This window comes from Ictidomys tridecemlineatus, chromosome 2, assembly GCF_052094955.1.
Source record: "Ictidomys tridecemlineatus isolate mIctTri1 chromosome 2, mIctTri1.hap1, whole genome shotgun sequence".
Classification (NCBI taxonomy): domain Eukaryota; kingdom Metazoa; phylum Chordata; class Mammalia; order Rodentia; family Sciuridae; genus Ictidomys; species Ictidomys tridecemlineatus.
In genome coordinates this window covers 122,783,518-122,802,509 of record NC_135478.1, presented here as the reverse complement: position 1 = coordinate 122,802,509, position 18,992 = coordinate 122,783,518, and the positions used below count along the sequence as shown (strand labels likewise).

The window sequence follows — 18,992 nt, the reverse complement described above, 5'->3', positions numbered from 1 at the left end:
GATGTAGTTGTTCACATTGAATGAGAGATATTTATTTCTCTATTTTGGAAGGAAAGGGGGATAGAATGAATAGTAATGCCATATATATATAAAATTGTATACAACAAATATTAAGAGATTTCATGTCATGTGGGTTTCTTCTGAGTATGAAAAGTTTCATTGGAAAAAATCAGAAATAAATCTATTGCAATAAAGAGAATGTGATACAAGGACTTGGAAATGAATTATAGAACAAAATGAAACAAATATAGTATAGGGCTGAATATACAAATTATGTTAAACTCTATGAATTTGTAGTGGAAAAAGCCCACATATTACATGATTTTCTTCATCATGATTTTAAGGCAGAAAGATCAATATGCTATAAGATACAGGATATATGTTGTTGGATACTGGAAAGGAATCAAGATTTTAGGGATAAAAAAACCTGTCACAGTTGATTCAGGGGAATTGGGGAAATGGTAACAATAGTAAAGATGATTGGGTCAGAAGGAGCAAACCACTTCAAAAGATGAGAGTCAATGCCTTTCATACATGGAGGTTATTGAATTATAACAGAAGCATGAATTAGATAAAGAATAAAATGGATTTAATCCCTTTTTTGGTAAGTATATGTATTTACACCCTGTGATGGGGTAGAAAATTAAACAAAAACTATTAAGAAACTTGGAGTATCTTTCTGCTGATTGGTTGGTAGTGGGTGTCTAAATTAAGTCATATGCTGCTCTTGAGAAAGAGGGTGTGAGAAGAGACCCTAGTAAGGCATGAGATAGACAAGATGTCCTATTTGTCTTAGAGTGACATCTGAGCATTAATAAGGACACACTACCCTGACTTGCCATACTTGTTCATAAAAATCAATTATAAAACATCCATTTTTCACTTTAAGATTTTATTTCCTATTAAAATTTAAAATATTATTAATAGAAATGTTTTTTAACCTGATCTTTTATTTCTTATGTGGAGCTGATGAATTTATCATTTTTCCTAAATAAAAATAAAGGAGAGGAATGTTAGGTCATACAGAAACTCCAATAAGAAGGAACTAATGCAACAAAGAGGAAGCTGGGAACACATCATTCATTATTTTAACTGAGATCAACCCTTCATGCCACACCTTGTACATACCTGGGACATACAACTCTGAAACAAGGTGTGGCCAGGTGTTCCAGGATAAGTCCAGACAGAGACCTTCCTAAACCTCTCTCAAAGTTAGTTCCCCAAAACATTGAGTTTAAGCCAAATTATCTAAAAGGATAGGTTTAATTCACCATGTGGGAATGTTCAGCTTTCCCACTTTCTCATCAATTGACTACAGAAGCCTGAATAGGAAAAAAAAAAATGTTATGTATAATCTCTGGGTGTGTCAGAGCAGCAGGCTGGGGGCAGTGTGGGAAAGTGAAGAAGAAGGGTGCATGTTATTTGGTTGTTTGTATCCAGGTAGTTAATCCCTTTCTTTGAAATAAGTTAAAATGATTTGACAGCTATAATAAATAACAGGTTTAGTCTCAGAATTAAAAAAAAATAGATGAAAGCACATTTTCTATTTTCCTGCTTTAATATAGAGGTATCTAATGTTTATCCTTTATTTTCATCTCCATGTGTGCAGTGGGGAGAAGTTGGCATTCATAAGTAAAGCAACAAAAATTTTTAAAGGTCTCTGTCTCTGGGTTACAGAATCATTGTGCAGAGAGGCAGAGACCAAGTTTCAAGAGTCTTGATCTTCAGTGGTTGCTCAGAATTCTCTGAGGCAGGATAATAGCTTCCTCATTACATCCAACACTTACATCTTTGCAGTAGGACCATTCTGGAGAGGTTAAAGGAAGATGTATAAGGATGGTTAGGTTGCTGGGAGCATATAGTATGAAACTCTGTATTTCATTGATTTTGACAAAGTATTTCAATTATCCACATCAATTGTATTCAAAACTATCATTTATTCTGTTATTTTAAAGATTCAAATATAAAACTGCATTGTCTCTAAAACTATGCAGCTTTATACAGATGATAGTATAATTATGTAATATATGGAATTTAGCATTTATAATTAAAAATATATATTTTATAATCAAAATACAGTTTGTGATTGGTATTAGTAAAAATAGCAAAGAAATCAAAAAATCCTCTTCTTTGAAAAAGCAAAGATAACACTGTCAAAAATTGCTAGCATTATACATATATGATATATAATTATATGTAGAAAAAATATATGTAGAAATATATATGTATATATACATATATATTCTGAGGAATAAAGAGAATTAAAATTAACAATCTCAAAGACTTTGTGGTTCACCATCAAGTATACCAATACACACACAAAGGAAGTTCTAGAAAGGAGAAGAGAAAGAAAAAGAAAGAATGCTTGATAAAAACAATGGCCTTAAGCTTCCCAAACTTAATTTTAAAAACAATAATGTATACCTTGAACAAGAAGCTCAATTAACTCTAACTAGAATAAATTTCAATAGACCTGTGTCTACATATATAAACATAATCAAATGTCTAAAAACCAAAGACAGAAATCAAAAAAGAAATGAGAAAATATTTTAAACAGACTTTTCTATAATAAAGACAAAACAACTTGTTAGATGTAGCTAAAGCAGCAATCAGAAAGAAATTTATAGGTTTATACAACTATATTAACATGAGCAAAGTATCTCATATCAATAACCAAAATTTTCACCTTAGGACACTGGTTAAAGAGAAGCAAACTAACAGCAAACAAAAAGAAATAATATGGATCAGAGTGGAAATTAACGAAATATAAAACATTGAAGAAAACTGAAGAAACCAAAACCTGGTTCACTAAAAAGATGAAAGTTAACAAAATATTAAGTAGATTAATCAAGAAAAAAGAGAGAGAAGATGAAAATTATTATAAGAAATGAAAGAGATAACAGTATTATATATTGCACAGAAGCAAGGATTATAATGGAATACTATAAATGATTATATGTCAATAAGTGAAGGAACTTAGACGAAAAGGACATAGTCATAGAAAACTCAAAATACCAACCTACCTCTGGAGAGATAGATGTTCTGACTAGACAAGTAAAGAGGTTGAGTGAGGTATTTTTTTTTAAAACTACACACTAATAAAAGCCCAATCTTGTTACATATTTAAAGATAATTAATAACAATTCTTCAGATATTTTTCCCATAAATAGAAAAGGAAGTATTTTCCAATCCATGATATAAGGTCAATATTACCATCATACCAAACTCAAGCAGACATCACAAACAAAGAAATATAAATAAAGATCTAGTACCCAAAACATAAAAAGAATTCTTACAACTCAACAACCACAAAATGACCCAATTAAACACTGAGCAGAAGATTTGGATAGACATTTTTTCAAAGAAGCTATTCAAATGACACATGAAAAAATGATCAACATTGGTCATTGGTGAAATGCAAACCAAAACCACTTCATTTCAACATTACTTTACATCCATTAAGATCAGTATAATTAAAAGAAAAATTTTAAATGTTAAGCATTGGCAATGATGTGGAGAAATCAGAACCTCCTACATTACTGGTTAGAATGTGAAATGGTACAGTTGCTTGGGCAAAAGTTTGGCAGTTACTTAAAATATCAAATATAAATTTACATTATGCAGCAATTCTATTTCTAAGTACATACCTAAATCGAAAATATATCGTCACACAGAAACTTGAGCACAGATGTACATATGAACAGTGTTCATATAATATTGCATCATTGTTCATAGTACTCCAATATTGGAAATTAATCAAATATCCATCAGTAGATGAATTGATAAACAAAAGGTGTATCCATACAATGAAGTCAACACATTCATACACAAAAAGAATGAGTATCAGTTGAAACTACAACATAGTTAAACTCAAAAACATTCTGGTAAATGAAAGAAATCAGCCACAAAAGGCCACAGGATGTATGCTTCTACTTATATGAAATGTTCAGGATACGCAAATAGAAAGTAGATTAATAATTTCTATGGACTAGGAGCAGAGAAGGAATGGGGAATGATTCCTGATTGGTAATGAAGTTGTTGGTTTTTTTGAGGGATGATGGAAATGTTCTGAAATTAAATAGAATTGATAGTTGCACAACTTTGTGAATGTACTAAAACCCACTGATTTTTACATTGCATAGAGATGAATTTTATGGTATATGACTTATATCTCAATTTTAAAATATATTAGCTTTTTAAATATATCAAACTATGGTGTTTAAATGGTACTATGCTCTCTTTCCCTTTAAATTATGGTCATCATTTGTCCAAATGAATTCCAAGGCAACATCTTTATATATGGACAGGAAACTTCCTCTCTTCAATCTTGAGGATTCTATTTTCATACTGAAAAGTAAACTTAAGAGCTATTAGATAGCTAAGGACCTCCAAATAAAACTTGGATAAAGAGATAAAATATTTTAATCTACCCCATAATTGAAATTAATACTGGTTTATTTGGGTTTGTAGCTTAGAGTGTACATCCTCTTTATATTATGCATTTTCTTTCCTTTGAAGAGGTAAATAAAAGAGGGGATTCATGATTCTACTAACTCAAATTACTCTTATCCAATTTTTAGGTTTCCTAAACTAAATAAATTTGATATCTCCGTCTATCTCTAGATACATTAGAACTAAAGTATACACATAGTTTGAATAAATTTTTATATATGTGTTTGGTCTGACACCTGAGAGATTTCCCCTTTCCTCCAGTCCACATGGCATTCTTTCCATCCAAATATTAGATGTAAAGTGAGCAGCACATTTAACTATAATTCTCTCCAAAAATTTACTCTGGAACCTCCATCTGCCCTGCTCACTGAAGGAAGCCAGGAGGTATAGTAGACTGCTAAAGCTGTCTAATTAAAAATCAGTGAGAAGGTCTGATTCTTGGTCTGTGAAAAGGAAGCTGTGAGATCCTGGGGAAAGACCTCACTCTGTGGGCAGTAATTCCACCTAGGAAACCAGTGAATTGCATTAAACATCCTCTTAGGAATAAAGCCCTCTTAGGCTGGCGGGCTTATTAGGAAAAAAAATACCACTACTGAAGCCAACATGTGGTCCCCAATAGGAGATCTTGCTTCTTATCACCCATTACCTCAGTCATCTCTGTCAAAAATCATGAAGAGGGAGTGACAGGCACACAATGGTACTACTGAAAAACAGATCTAAGTGCAAGACCTGACTACACTGGGTTAACAGATGTCCTTATAGACAAAGAAAAAAGAACATTTGTTTTTGTATTTGAAACATTGCCTTAAAGAAATCTCTGTATTCTTATTTTTTTTTAAAGATGGAAGAAGCCAGACACAGAGATCAACCCAGAAACTATAGTTTTGAATAACACATTCAACTTAAAATATAGTAGGAAAAAGAGGGATTTGTTCTACTAGATATTGACATAGTTATGGGGACAAGGACAGAAAAAAAGACCAATGGAGTTAAATAAAGACCCACTTGTAGTGCTGTGTTGGGCAAATATTCAATAAATACCTGGAATTAAAGCCATGAGTGGGATGACTAGATTGCATTCATTAATGAAATATATAATATTATAAAAATAAATATTCTGAACAGAATAATTAAGCATATCATAAAACCAATATTTCTACAAATGGGGAATTGCTATATTATTATAGTAATAGTGATGGTGCACAGGTATAACCAACTAAAAGAAAAAAGTTACAGGCTTCTCTTTACTCCTTAAACAAATCATACCATATGAAATCAGAATAAGTAAGTAAAATTATAACCTCAACTTAGAAAACTTCCTAAAGATTGAGTCAACACCTACTTATTGAATGCCATCTATATGCCAGGGACTTATCTAATTATTTACATACATACATCTTTAAACAATGTCACAGAGTAAAAGAAATCATTTTAAAATAGATGAAATAAATAGATTACAGTATGTTTGGAGATGAGAAGTTAGAACCAAAAATTGAGAAGGGGAATAGGCAATATTTAATCAGAGTTGAAGGAAGTCAGCTATGGGCAGAAGAAACCACAAGGGCAAATTCTCTGAAGCAAGACTATCCCTGGGTAGTGTTTGAGGAGCAAAAAGGAGGTCAGGGTGGCTGCAAAGATGTGAGAAAATGGGGAACAGTAGGAACTAGGTGAGAGAGGTAAGGGAAGAAGATCATAGGGCTCTGTAGACCACTGTAAGGAACCTGAATTTTACTCTGAGGAAATGAGATTTGATTTTAAGATTAATAAGGGAATTACTCTGGCCATGAATCAAACTTATGGAGCAAGTGGGTAGGGTTGGAAGCAGAGGCTCAGTTAAGAAGTCCGTGGAGAGTTCCAGGTGAGAGACAATGAATGGTTTAGCATAGAAAGTTAAGTAATAGACTGTAAAGAGGGGAACAACTCCAGGTTAACCTGAAGGGAGTTCCACCAAACCTTCCTGAAAGATTGTATGGCAGTAGTTGAAGAGATAAAGTTGAGGAAAGGATGTTTGGTCTGAATAACTGAAAAGATGGAACTCCCATCAACTGAAAGAGGAAGTGTCCATGGAGCTGGCTTCAGAGGGAAAATGAGTTTAGTTTGTACAGGCTAAGTGTAAAACTCCTATTTGGCATCCAAAAGGGAGTGGACAGCCTGGAGTGTGGGAGACAGACCTACCTGAAGTAATAAGTTAGGGAGATGTGACCTTATAGAGGTTACACGAAGCTGAAATAAATGAATGACATCGCTCTGGTTAGTAAGCATAGATGGAGAAATGCAGATGAAGAGTGACATGAAAGTGAAAAACAAAGGAAAAATTAAGAAATTTACCTTTTGAATAATTTGAAATGCATTTGCATTTTGTCTTACTTAAAAAATAAGACAAAAATAAACTTCAACCACATGTGATGGACATATTGTTATTCACCTTAAGATGTATGAATGTCTTAAAAATCAATAAATAAAAATAAAATCTACCCTATTAGAAAAGTGGGCAAAGAACAATAGACACAAGACAATTAAAAGAAAATAATCCCCAGAGGCTCAGGAAGCTGAGGCAGGAGGATTACAAATTGAAATCAAGCCTTAGCAATGGTGAGGCACTAAGCCACTCAGTAAGACCCTGTCTCCAAATAAAATACAAAAAAGGTCTGGAGCTGTGGCTCAGTGGTTGAATGCCCCTGAGTTCAATTCCCAGTATACCTCCCAAAATAATAATAAAATTAAAATATTAATAATATTTGATAATGTCACCATAAATAATAAACAAATATAAGTAAAAACTAATTCCATGACTTTATTATCAAACTAGGAAATAATTTTTAATAATAAAAACTTGGGTAAGACAAGATTATCTCTGTACTTGACAAAGTAAAAGATCATGTTAAGTCAAAATGTATAAAATATTTCATTTTAATAAAAAAACCCTTTATATGTTAATCATGGAGGTATATGCAATTAAAGATAAGTCAAAAGGGAAAATGTATGTACATGTAGACTTTTTTTTAATATATTAAAGGAAATAAACCAAATTGTATATAATAATTCATCTTAGAAAATGAGATTATGGATTTTTTTCTTATATCTTCACACTGTCCTTTTTTCTCAAAATGTCAATTATTGTCAATTATTTTTGGTAATTAGAAAAATAGTCACTTGATAAAAATCACAGAATAAAATCTCCAAATAAATAAACAGTTATATCACTATAAATATCAATAGAGTATTAGCTGAACATAAAACCAAACATAAGGTAATCACACTTTAAAATTTCTGTTCTGGCTAAAATAAAGTACTTAAAAATAATAATATTAAAAAATAAACAAAACGTTTCCCACAAGGCTATGTCATTTCTTTGTGTCATTCTTATAAAACTCAATTTGTTTAGTTTTATAATATTGTAAGGACTAGTTGAACAGCATCATTCTTTAGAGAAATGCTAAAATAAATGAAGTCGACAGTGATTTATCAAATGTAGCAGGTGCCCTTCACTTTCCTGCATCTCCTTAGTGGGACTTCTTGGGATTACCTAAAGCAGAAGCATTTGCTGCTTGGTTGAGGATGGAGGTTACCCAGGATCTCTGCACAGTAAAGTGGATCAGGTATTGAACTTAAACTGGACTTGCTGAAGGAAAACAAGAATTTACCAGGAAAACAAAATTTCAGTGCACATGCCCTGGTTACATATGGCAGATTGAAACTGTATATTTATCTGCAGAACTTCCTGAAACCCCACGAAATTTGTAAAAAAAATCTAAAACCTTACATCTCTATTTAAATATTTCTAAACGGTAATGAGAAAGGGAAGAAAATAGATGGCAGATGACTGTGACATCTCTGTGAAGACAGAGGCTTGTGGACAGTTGAAGCTGGTTCAAAAAAAAAAAAAAAAAAAAAAGCTAAGGCCACCCTGCAGTGGGGGGAAGGGAAACACAAGAACAACGTAGTCTGTGCCACAAGACCTGAAAAGCTCCTGGGGCTGGCAGCAGAGCTACCTATAAGTGCTGAATTCAGAATGGGGCCAAAGGAAGGGCTCTATTAAAGGTTCACATAAAAACTCAGATTCCCAGATTTCCAATCCCAGCCTTAGCAGTGAACGAGCCACCCATGAATAGTCCCCTAAAGCAGCAGAAGAAAAATCAAGAAATTTATCTTAATACAGATACTCCTCTAATTACTATGATGTTATATCCTGATAAATCCATTCTGTATTGAATAATACACTTAATACACCTAATTTATGAAACATTATAACTAATCTAGAGCTTACTTAAATGTTCTCAGAACACTTAACAGCCTTTGGCTGGACAATTCATCTAACACTAAGCCCATTTTATGACACAGCGTTGAATCTTTCGTGTAACATATTGGATACTATACTGAAAGTGAAAAGCAGACTGATTGTATTATATGCTTTGGCATCATTGTGACACAGAAAAATTGTAAATTAAACCAGCATAAGTCAAAGATTGTCTGTACAGTTTCTCTCTTTAAAAAAAAAAAAAAGGTCTGAATTAATAAACATACACAGCCCTGAGATTCCAGATCCTGAGACAGTGGTGTCTGGCTGAACACTCTGTTCTGATAGAGACCCATCTCCTTAGAGCTAGGGCCCCAAACATCATGAGGTTGTATGAAGAAAGCAGGATAATGAAAATGTTTTGTGACTTGTTTTATTCCAGGAAGGCTTTTATTTTGATACTTTAACTGAGTTTACTGATAGTCCACATTTTAGAGGGTACATGGTTGAATATTGGTCAACAATAGGCTTTTATGATTTTGATGTGCCAAAGTGAAGAACAATTAACCAACCAAAATGAACAATGAAAACCCTTGAATAAAACACAACATAAAAATTGACTCTAAATTTATTTGAAGGTCCTAGGATTTATTAGTTGTACTTTGTGAAACAGAGTTTCACTTGTACCAAGATTGTTTTCATTTATTTCATTAAATTAATTTTAGCAAAGAGGAATGAAATTCCTGAGTATGTAAATGTATCTGAGCCAAATTATGAAATCACCCTGGAACTATTAAAGCAGTTTGATTTTTCTCGAATTACTAGTTATTCATCATCCAACTTGTTTATTTATCTAGCTGAACTAAATATTTTTTAAAAAGCTTCAAAGTCTGTGTAAAATTTCAAGAAAAGATTGTGTGCAATCTCATGTGATTGTAGATGACAGAGAGAGAGAGATTCCATTAGTATTATTTTGGTTATGGTTTTGGTATCTGTAGCCGTCTATGTATGATATACTTGTCTCCCTCCTTTTCAATCATGATTCCAGATTTAGCCTTTTTACAAATAATATTTATACAGTGTGCTGATACACTTGATGTGTGTAGGAGAAAATGTTTATTTTATTTCCAAAGATTTTAAAGCAGCCACACGGGTCTCACCTTGTCAGAGCTAATTCTGGGGCAAGTTTGTAAAGTCAATTAACAGAAAGTTTAAGGGAAGCTGTATTTGCCGCAGAGCAAAGAAATAAGAGGCAGCAGGGAAATTGCAAATCTTGCCAATCGTGGGTTCTGCCATTCTGAGATGCAGAAATAAAAAATTAAAAGGCCAGTCCTGGTCCCTGGGATTTCCTTTTCTCTGGGTCCAACTCTTTGGACTCCAGTCAACCCCAGCAGCTGGCATCCCAGACAAGCCTTAGTAGGTCAGGTTAGAATCCTGGCCATTCCCACTTAGCCCTTCATCTGTACCCACCACACACAAGGGGCCATTTGAATGAGACCTTAAGAATCAGAGCTCTGCCTATTCTTCATTTTGGGCAAGATTCGTCTTTGTTCCTCAACAGACAATGGCCGAGCTCCTTTTCCTCTCAGTTGAACTCTTGGCAACCTACAAAAAGCAGGGCATCTGCTGTGGTCTTAATTTCCCACTGAATTCACTTTGTTCTTATTGCATACATCAACTCTCCAAATACATTTGAAATATATTCGTAGTTCTTGAATGAATACTATGAGCTTCATAGCTGTATGTGTGTCCCTCATCAGCTAAGTGAGTTTGGGAACTAGAGATACAGCTTAGGGCAGAAATGAAGAGACTGAGCAGGACCAGAAATAGTAACTCAAATAATGTGATAGCCTACAACTTCCTAGAAAATGTCCCCTTCCTCCATTCTGGATGATGTATTTGATTACAGAAGATATATTTGGGAGGTACCTAATTTGTCTGAGAACTACGCAAGGTGTTGCTGGTATAAAGTCAAATAAGACACAATCCCGGACTTCAAGATTACTTCAACTTAGTGAAGAAGAACATATATTAGAATGTGATATTCACTTGCTCCTTCAATAAATACATATTGTGTACCTACTTACTATGTGTCAGGTTTATAACAGACCATCCTGTCCTTGGCTTCCATTTTTCTTTCACACCCACATTCTATCCATTGAAAACCATATCAGCTCTGCCTTTACTGTATTTTCACAATCCAACCATTGTTTTTATCATGACTGCCACAGTCCTGCCTCCAGCTATGACATCTCCAGCACAAATTATTAGCAGAATCCTAACTGATCACATCACATCTACTTTTTACTTTATTATCCATTCTCCACTTAGCAACCCAGAATCATTCTGTTACAATGTAAGTCAATAATGAGATGCCCTTGCCCAAAACACTTCAAGGACTCCCAAACAGATAAGAAGGAAAAATCAAATCTCTTTAATGGCCCACAAGACCACAGAGGATCAAGGTCACTATTAACCTCTCTTGAGTTCATTTTCAATTGTTCTTACCTCACCCACTCACCTGTAGGCATCCTGCCTTCTTCAGTCTTTTAAATAATGTTTTCTTCAACCAGGAATAGTGCCCACCTGTAAACCCAGTGACTTGGGAAGAGAAGCAGAAGAATAGTAAGTTTGAGGCCAGTCTCAGCAATTTAGCAAGACCCTGTCTCCAAAAATAAAAAGGGATGAAAATGTAGCTCAGTCACTCCTCAGTCCCAAAAAGAAATAAATTAAAATGATTAAAAATATAATTTTAAAAAAGACTAGAGATGCAGTGGTAAAGCACCCTTGGGTTCAATCCCCCATACCTAAAAAAAAAAAAAAAACCTTCTTCACAAAGTGTCTCCAAATTCAATGCCTTGTCACTTTCCCAGGGCCTCTCCACCTAGAACTCTTTCACATATGTATCCACATCAACTTGCTCAAGCCTGTGCTTAAATATTACTTCTCAAGGAGGCCTTTGGTGACAGTTAAAAAAATCATAGCACTTCTTCATCTCTTCTCTGCCTTGTGACATTTTAGCATGTCAGGTTTATACCTATCATTTACTCTTATACAGGTTCATCATTTGCCTCCAAAGAGTAAAATGAAACAGGGCCACACTAAGTTGCTGAGATTGACCTTGACCTTACTATTTTCCTGCCTCAGCCTTCTGAGTTACTGGGATTATAGGCATGTGCCACCATGCCCGGCTAACCCTGATTCTTAATTAAAAAAAAAAAAAACTTTTAAAATGAAAATAGAATAGTCTCTTATTATATAAATCTAATATGTAATAAATATCAAAAATAAATAATAAAGATCTAGTTTAAAAATGCAAGACACCTTCATACTTAATGTAGAATTATTAACATTCCAACTGAAATAAAAAATTCCACTGGAAACAGTATTAACTATATTTGATATTAATAAATTAACAAAAAAGTAATATCAGCCTAAAAGTATATGGCTTAAAACACAAAAATCTGTTTAAACTAGAAGTAAGCAAATATAAAATTATTTTCCTTTATAAAATATGAAATTTATAGCAAAAAAAATCCTTGGATGTTTTTGTATAGAAAAAAAATTCCATGAAAATTTAAGATATATCAAATAAAAGTAAGTATAAAAAATAGTATATATGCTGTCTTAATCTCAGGCTACCATCACAAAATCCCACAGGCTGGGTTAAACCAAAGATGTCTCACTATGATGGGGTCTAGAAGTTCAAGATCAAAGTGTTGACAGGGTTGTCTCTTTTTAACACATAGCCTTTGGGGATATGTTGCGCCCTGTTACCATACCCAGTTCTTTGCCTTTGAATATCAGTTAGGATATTCTAGGATTATTTTGTTGGAGAAATAGGTAAGATACAATTAGGAAAAAAAGAAGGATATTTCCTTGATATTTTTTTTTCTAATCTAGTCACTATGGGTCAAAGGCATCATCATGAATAGAAGAGATATGGAGAAAGAAAAGTTGGAATGAAAATGAAGAAAATTCAGGCATTTTTGCATGAATTCCTGAGAAAATGAGGATTTAGGTTGAATTAATGGGGAAGGATGTAAAAAACTTCAGATCATGTAAGGCTGTCTATGTTAGTCAACTTTGCATCACTGTAACACAATACCTGAGATAATCAACTTACAAGAAAGAAAGGTTTATTTTAGCTCCTAGTTCCAGAGGTTGCAGTCCATGGTTGCTTGGCTTATTTACTTTGGGCCTGTGTCAAGACAGGACATTATGTTGGGAGCACATGGCAGAGGAAGCTTCGTAACACGAAGAGATTAGTCTCAATGCCTTAACCTTTTCCCAGAAGGCCCCACTCTGTTTTTCAGAGTTCCTACCACACCAGGTTACAAGAAACTAGTGATTCCAAGGGCCTGAGAATGTCCCTGAAGTAAAAAATAAATAAATAATCTACCTTGGCCCTAAATACATGTAAACAATTTGCAATTCAACTGCAACCCATCCTTAGGACCCAATGACTAAAGACTAAATGGAATTTCAGCAATTCTCAGACCGGATGGTGATGCCAAGGTGCTATTGCACAGATGACCCCCACCCACTACCAATGCCATCACAAATGCCATGATCTGCCTTGATTCTGTGCAAGTCCGTGACAGTTCATGAAAGGGCCCTAGGGTAGGTGGGAGGTGAGAGGAAAGAAGGAAAGGAGAGAAGGAGGACAGATTCTGCTAAGTTAAAAGAAAGGAAGGTATAGTTACTTACAACATCAACATTAGAATCTAGTTGGTGGTACATAAATGTTCAATGTAAATTACTTACAATTTTCCTTGTGTTTAAACAGTTTCATACCAAAATGTTAAAGGAAACTCTATTTCTATGTAACATCAAATATAAAAACTAACAAAAAATCATTTATAAAAGTAGTGAAAATACTAAATACTAAGAAAAATGAAAAACTATATAACATTGTTTGTCCTAAAATTTAAAAACACGTAAATAAACAAAGTATATATTGTATTCATGATCTTGAGGTACAACATACTGTGTGTGAGGAGACTCTGAAATTAAGCCACCTAGATTCAAATTAAAGCCATAAAACCTATTAATTCTTAGAATTTACTAAGGTTTTTAATTGATAAGGCAAGTTAACAAGCTTCTCCAAGTCCTTCTTCTGTATAATGCAGATAAAAATAATAACTATGTCATAGGGCTTTCATGAGGCTTAAATTAGGTAAAAATTATAAATTGTTCATCTCACTATCTGGTCCATGATTAGAGCAGTTATTGTGTTAAAATTACAAATGAAACAGATCCATAAATAATTCAGGTGTCTGCATGATGCTTTTGAGTTGTAAACATAAGGCTAAAAGGATATAAGGATTTTAATTAATTAATAAAGCTGTTCAAAATGTCAAGTTTACAGATTATCAAAACTGTTTCTTTCAAAACTGTTACTTTAAATAGTACTTGGATGTCAAGTTTCGGAATGGAGTAAATTAAACATTGTGTTGGCAGTCTTTCCCTGCCAATTCTAAGATGCCAAGTTTCAGACCAGACCTATACTCCCAGGGACATTCTAACACCAACCTTGTATAAAGTACTTTCATGATTATTCATCTATAACCTTGATTTAGTCAACTTCTTCTTTATGGAGTGAAGGATTTGACATTGAATGGCTAATGTGGGGAGCACAGAGGAAAATCCAAGTTCATAAGAAGTTTGTACTTTGTATTGCTTGAGATTAATTCCAGTAGAACATCCCATTTCAAAACATTGCAACAACCCAGGCAATTGCACACCTGAACCTGTCCTTGGAATGTGCCAATAGGTGCCAACTATTCCAGCTATGTCTCCATAGCTCAGCACATGTATCTTAGCAAACAAGATGCAAAACATCCCATGATCCCATTGCTTAAACATTTTGGGGCACATTAGGCTGTCAGAGTTTCATCCTCCATCCCAGGTCACAGGGTCAATGTCTGTAAATAAGGATTGTTGGAACTGAAAACTAAAATAAATAAATAAGTTTTTTTCAAGATGGTAGATAGAGCAATACTTGAGTCTACTCATGAATAGATCAATGATTTCTAAAAGTCTAAATACATTCAATAGATGTAACACTGTGGTCTCAGTAGCCAAAGAATTTCATTGGAAATGAAAGAGAAGGGAACAGTTGCAATATTGGATATCTAGTAGGTATTTGCAGCCCTAAAATGGAAGGTTTCATCTGAACTCTCTGAAGCTTAAAACATGATTCTACACACAAAAAAGAATCTAGCATAACCTTACTCAGGAAAGAGCTGTGTGTGTGTAGGGGGGTTATAGCTACAATGAGAAATAGAGTGCAAGCTAAGACCTAGTATCTGGCTAGTCATATAACAAGGTCACATCTGGTGATAGGGAGAAAGAAAACCAGCTCAGTGCTCCTACAAACATAGCCCAACCCTGTTCCCAGGTATGTGGCCAAATACTTTGTGTAGTTTACATTTTCCACTGGAAGATATTGATGAAGTCCAGGTATGTGTATCGCAGGCTCAGAAAGGCTGAGACCGTAGGTTGCTATTGGGGGTTTTAATATCATCAAAATCCATAATTAGAAATTAAAATATTTCATGTTAATTTTGCAACATTTAATCATATTGACAAAATTTAAAAATTAATGTATGCTTAATTGTTAATTTAAGTCAATGCTGAAAACCAAAAATGCCAAATTATTTCCAATTTTACATTGCAATAAAAAAGAATATAACATCTCTGGGGTTATAATCTTTTTTATTGGTTCTTTTTAGACATTATAGCAGAATCCATTTTGATATAATTAAACAAGCACAGAATATATCTTTTTCTAATTAGGATCCCATTTTGTGGATTAAAATGATGGTGGATTTCACTGTGTTGTTTTTATATATGTGCATGGGAAAATTGTGTCAAATATATTCCACTCTTTTTTTTCCTATCTCTCCTCCCTTTCCTCCATTCCCCATTGCCTAATCTACTGAACTTCTGCTCTTTCCCTTACCCCTCTCCCCAACCTTATTGTGGGTTAGCTTCCACATATCAGAGAAAACATTTGACCTCTGGCTTTTTGAGACTGGCTTATTTCACTTAGCATGAGAGTCTTTACCAGATTCATCCATTTGCTAAAAAATGTCATAGAGTCATTTTTCTTTATGGCTGAGTAATACTCCATTGTGTATATATACACCATATTTCTTAATCCATTTATCTGTTAAATGATACCTAGTTTGGTTCCATACCTTAGCTATTGTGAATTGAGCGGCTATAAAGTATTCAAAAAACTTAACAAAAAAATAACAAAAATAATCCAATCAATAAACAGGCAAAGAAACTGTATAGACACTTCACAGAAGAAGAAATAGAAGCAATCAATAAATATATGAAAAATGTTCAACATCTTTAGCAAGTAAAGAAATGCAAATTATAAGTACACTCAGATTCCATCTTACTCTAGTAAGAATGGCAATTATCAAGAATACAGAGTTATACTCTTGACATTGCAATAGGCATATATATTTAATTCTATATTTTTCTTTTGTATTCATAATATCAAGCATCTTATGCTATACATGTTACACAATTATTATTTTAAATTCTGCATTCTATAATTTATTTAAATTTTTATTTTATTATAGAATAAGGAAATTGATGCCAATATTTTTCTATCATATAGAAATAGTAAAATAGTCATCTTTTTACCTTTAGATAGAATTCTTAATTTGAATATCCGGAAGTGACATTCTGATCAAGGCCAATATTGCTTGACAGGATGTATGTCTCTCTGTTGTTTTTTCTCATGATAGGTGCTACCAAACTAACTGCAAAAACATTGCATTAATTTACACTATGATTGTTTTAAATGAGGGTATCAATTCACCTCTCATCTTATTGGTCTTTTACATATAGTTTTGTTCATAAATAACAATATTTACTATTACTTTATGTTATATATATTTAAAATCTTTCCAATAAGGTAATTTCCCTACTTAAACTTAGAGATCTCACTGATCTCCTTACATTTGAATAACAAGTACACTTTCCCATATAAAAGGAAAATATTTAAATGATTTATTTTTACTTGTGATCATCATTTTTTTCTGTTAAATTATTTTTAATAGTCCTATGATATGTGAGTCGGTTCAGATCTCACATCTTAAAGCACATATACACTTGAATAGTCCTTAAAACTCCACATCATGTACAACTGCCAGAATGAGATCCTAATTAGAATAGGTTATACTCTATGTATGTATGCTATGCCAGATACACTTGACTGTCATGTATATCTAAAAAGAACCAAATTAAAAAGCATAAAGGAAGCAGATATCATTAGTGGGACGAAAAAATAAAACCTAGCAACAGCATGATCTCAAGCATATGTGGAATCTAAAAAACTTGAACTTCCAAATGTACAGAGTAGATGAGGGCTGGCGTGCGAAGGTTGGGGACATGTTGGTCTAAGCATACAAAATTTTAGTTAGGAGAAGTAAGTTCAAGAACTCTATCATACAGTGTAGTTAGTTATAGTTAGTAGCCATGTGCTGTAGTCTTGAAAATCATAAGGAACTACATGTTAAGGGTTGTTACAACAAAAAGTAGGCATGGGGATAGCTTGATTTAGAACTATGGTTTGGATAAGTGGCCATGTATTGAAGGCTTGGTCCCTACCCTGTGGCGCTTTTGGCAGGTGGTGGAACCCTTAGGAGGTGGGCCTTGTGGGAGATTTTAGGACATTAGGTGTGTATCCTTGAAAGGAATACTGGAACCCTTGTCCCTCCTCATCTTTCTTCTCTTTGCTTCCCAGCTCCAGAGCAGTGAGCAGCTTCGCTCCACCACACACTTCCTGCCATGATGTTGTGCTGCCTTGTCACCATCCCAAAAGCAACAGAGTCAACTGATCATGGACTGAAACCTCTAAAACTGTAAACCAAAATAACCCTTTCCTTCTCTCAAGATGATTATCTCAGGGATTTTTTTTTTGCAAAGCTAACACATTTAGTCATTCCACCCTGTGTATGTATTTCAAAACATCCTGTTGTACATGGTAGATACAATTTTTATTTTTCAACTAATAATTTTTTTAAAACTCTTGGGGAAAAAGAAACTAGTGACAAATGACTAATGTTAGATCCTTTGAGGACTATCAATAAAAAAAAATGTGGAGGCAAAATAATATGGATCTTTTCCTCCTAAGAAAGAACAGTCTCTGAAGGAATGCTGTGCAGAAGGGAGGCACTGTCAGAACCCACAAAGGTTTGTATTAGGAACAATGTGATGTGGCAAGCAAAAGACTAGATTCCTGGTCACAGCAAAGGGAGGCCACAGAAACAAGCCTTGAATGGTTAAATCTGACCCTTCCCATCTTTATATTTGCCACCCACGAAGATTTGCTCAGCTTCAGCACACTCTGTTCAGATGGCCGAGTGAGAGGTTGGGCAGGGAGTGAAAGTTTGAAATTCAAGCTGGTGCAAGAAGTCACTTGTTTTTGTCTTCTTTATGATAACTGTTTTATATCTTCAAATGATTCCTTCCAAACTAGTATATTATTGACCTGGTTGTTTAAATTCAGCATGAATGTGAATTCCCCTATAAGACAATCTCTAACAGAACCCTTTTCAATCCTGCCTTACAATGACCGCATGTGGTAGGTAGGACTCATGCAAACTATCTAGACACTCAGTAAATATAATATACCATGGAACATATTATGAGACATACAAGTAGCTCCAGTAACTAAGAAGATATTGATGTTGAAAAATGCATGTGAAAAGATTAAATAAAGATTTTTATGCAAAAAAAATCAAACTTTGACAATATCTGGTAATAGAGCTGCATTTCTGGGAAAAATTAAGATCTTTATCTTTTGTGTGTGTGTGTGTGTGGGGGGGGTACTGGTGGTTGAACCCTGAAGTGCTCTATCACTGAGCTACATCCAAGCCCTTTTTATTTTTTTACTTTGAGACAGGGTCTTGCTAATTTGTTGCATCTGTCCTCCAACTTGCCATCCTCTTTCTTCAGCCTTCCAAGTCACTGGGATGAGAGGCATGAGCCACCACATTCAGCAAATTAATAAATCTTATAAATATAAAAAAAAACCACTGAGGTACAAGAGAAGTGAACTATTTTAAAAAGAGTAGACGTTTTCCTTACATAGATTTATTATAAATTATGGAAAAAATGTAAAACATTTTCTGATGTTTGTTCTTCATGGAATTTTAAGAAAACTAATATAACACATGTAAACAACATTGAAGAAGAAACTATATAAAACATATGGCTTCATTATTGTGGAGAACTGGATGTTTTTGTTTTTGTACCAGGGATTGAACCCAAGGGC

The 18,992-nt window shown here is 33.9% G+C and overlaps 1 long non-coding RNA gene across 1 annotated transcript in view; it reads left to right on the top strand.

The window, feature by feature from the left end:
- LOC144370063 (uncharacterized) overlaps positions 1-18,454 on the top strand; it is a 47,715-nt gene extending 29,261 nt beyond the window's left edge. Inside the window, exon 3 of the long non-coding RNA XR_013429986.1 lies at positions 17,460-18,454. This is a non-coding gene — a long non-coding RNA (uncharacterized LOC144370063). The remainder of the gene's footprint in view (positions 1-17,459) is intronic.
- Positions 18,455-18,992: the final 538 nt, after the last annotated feature.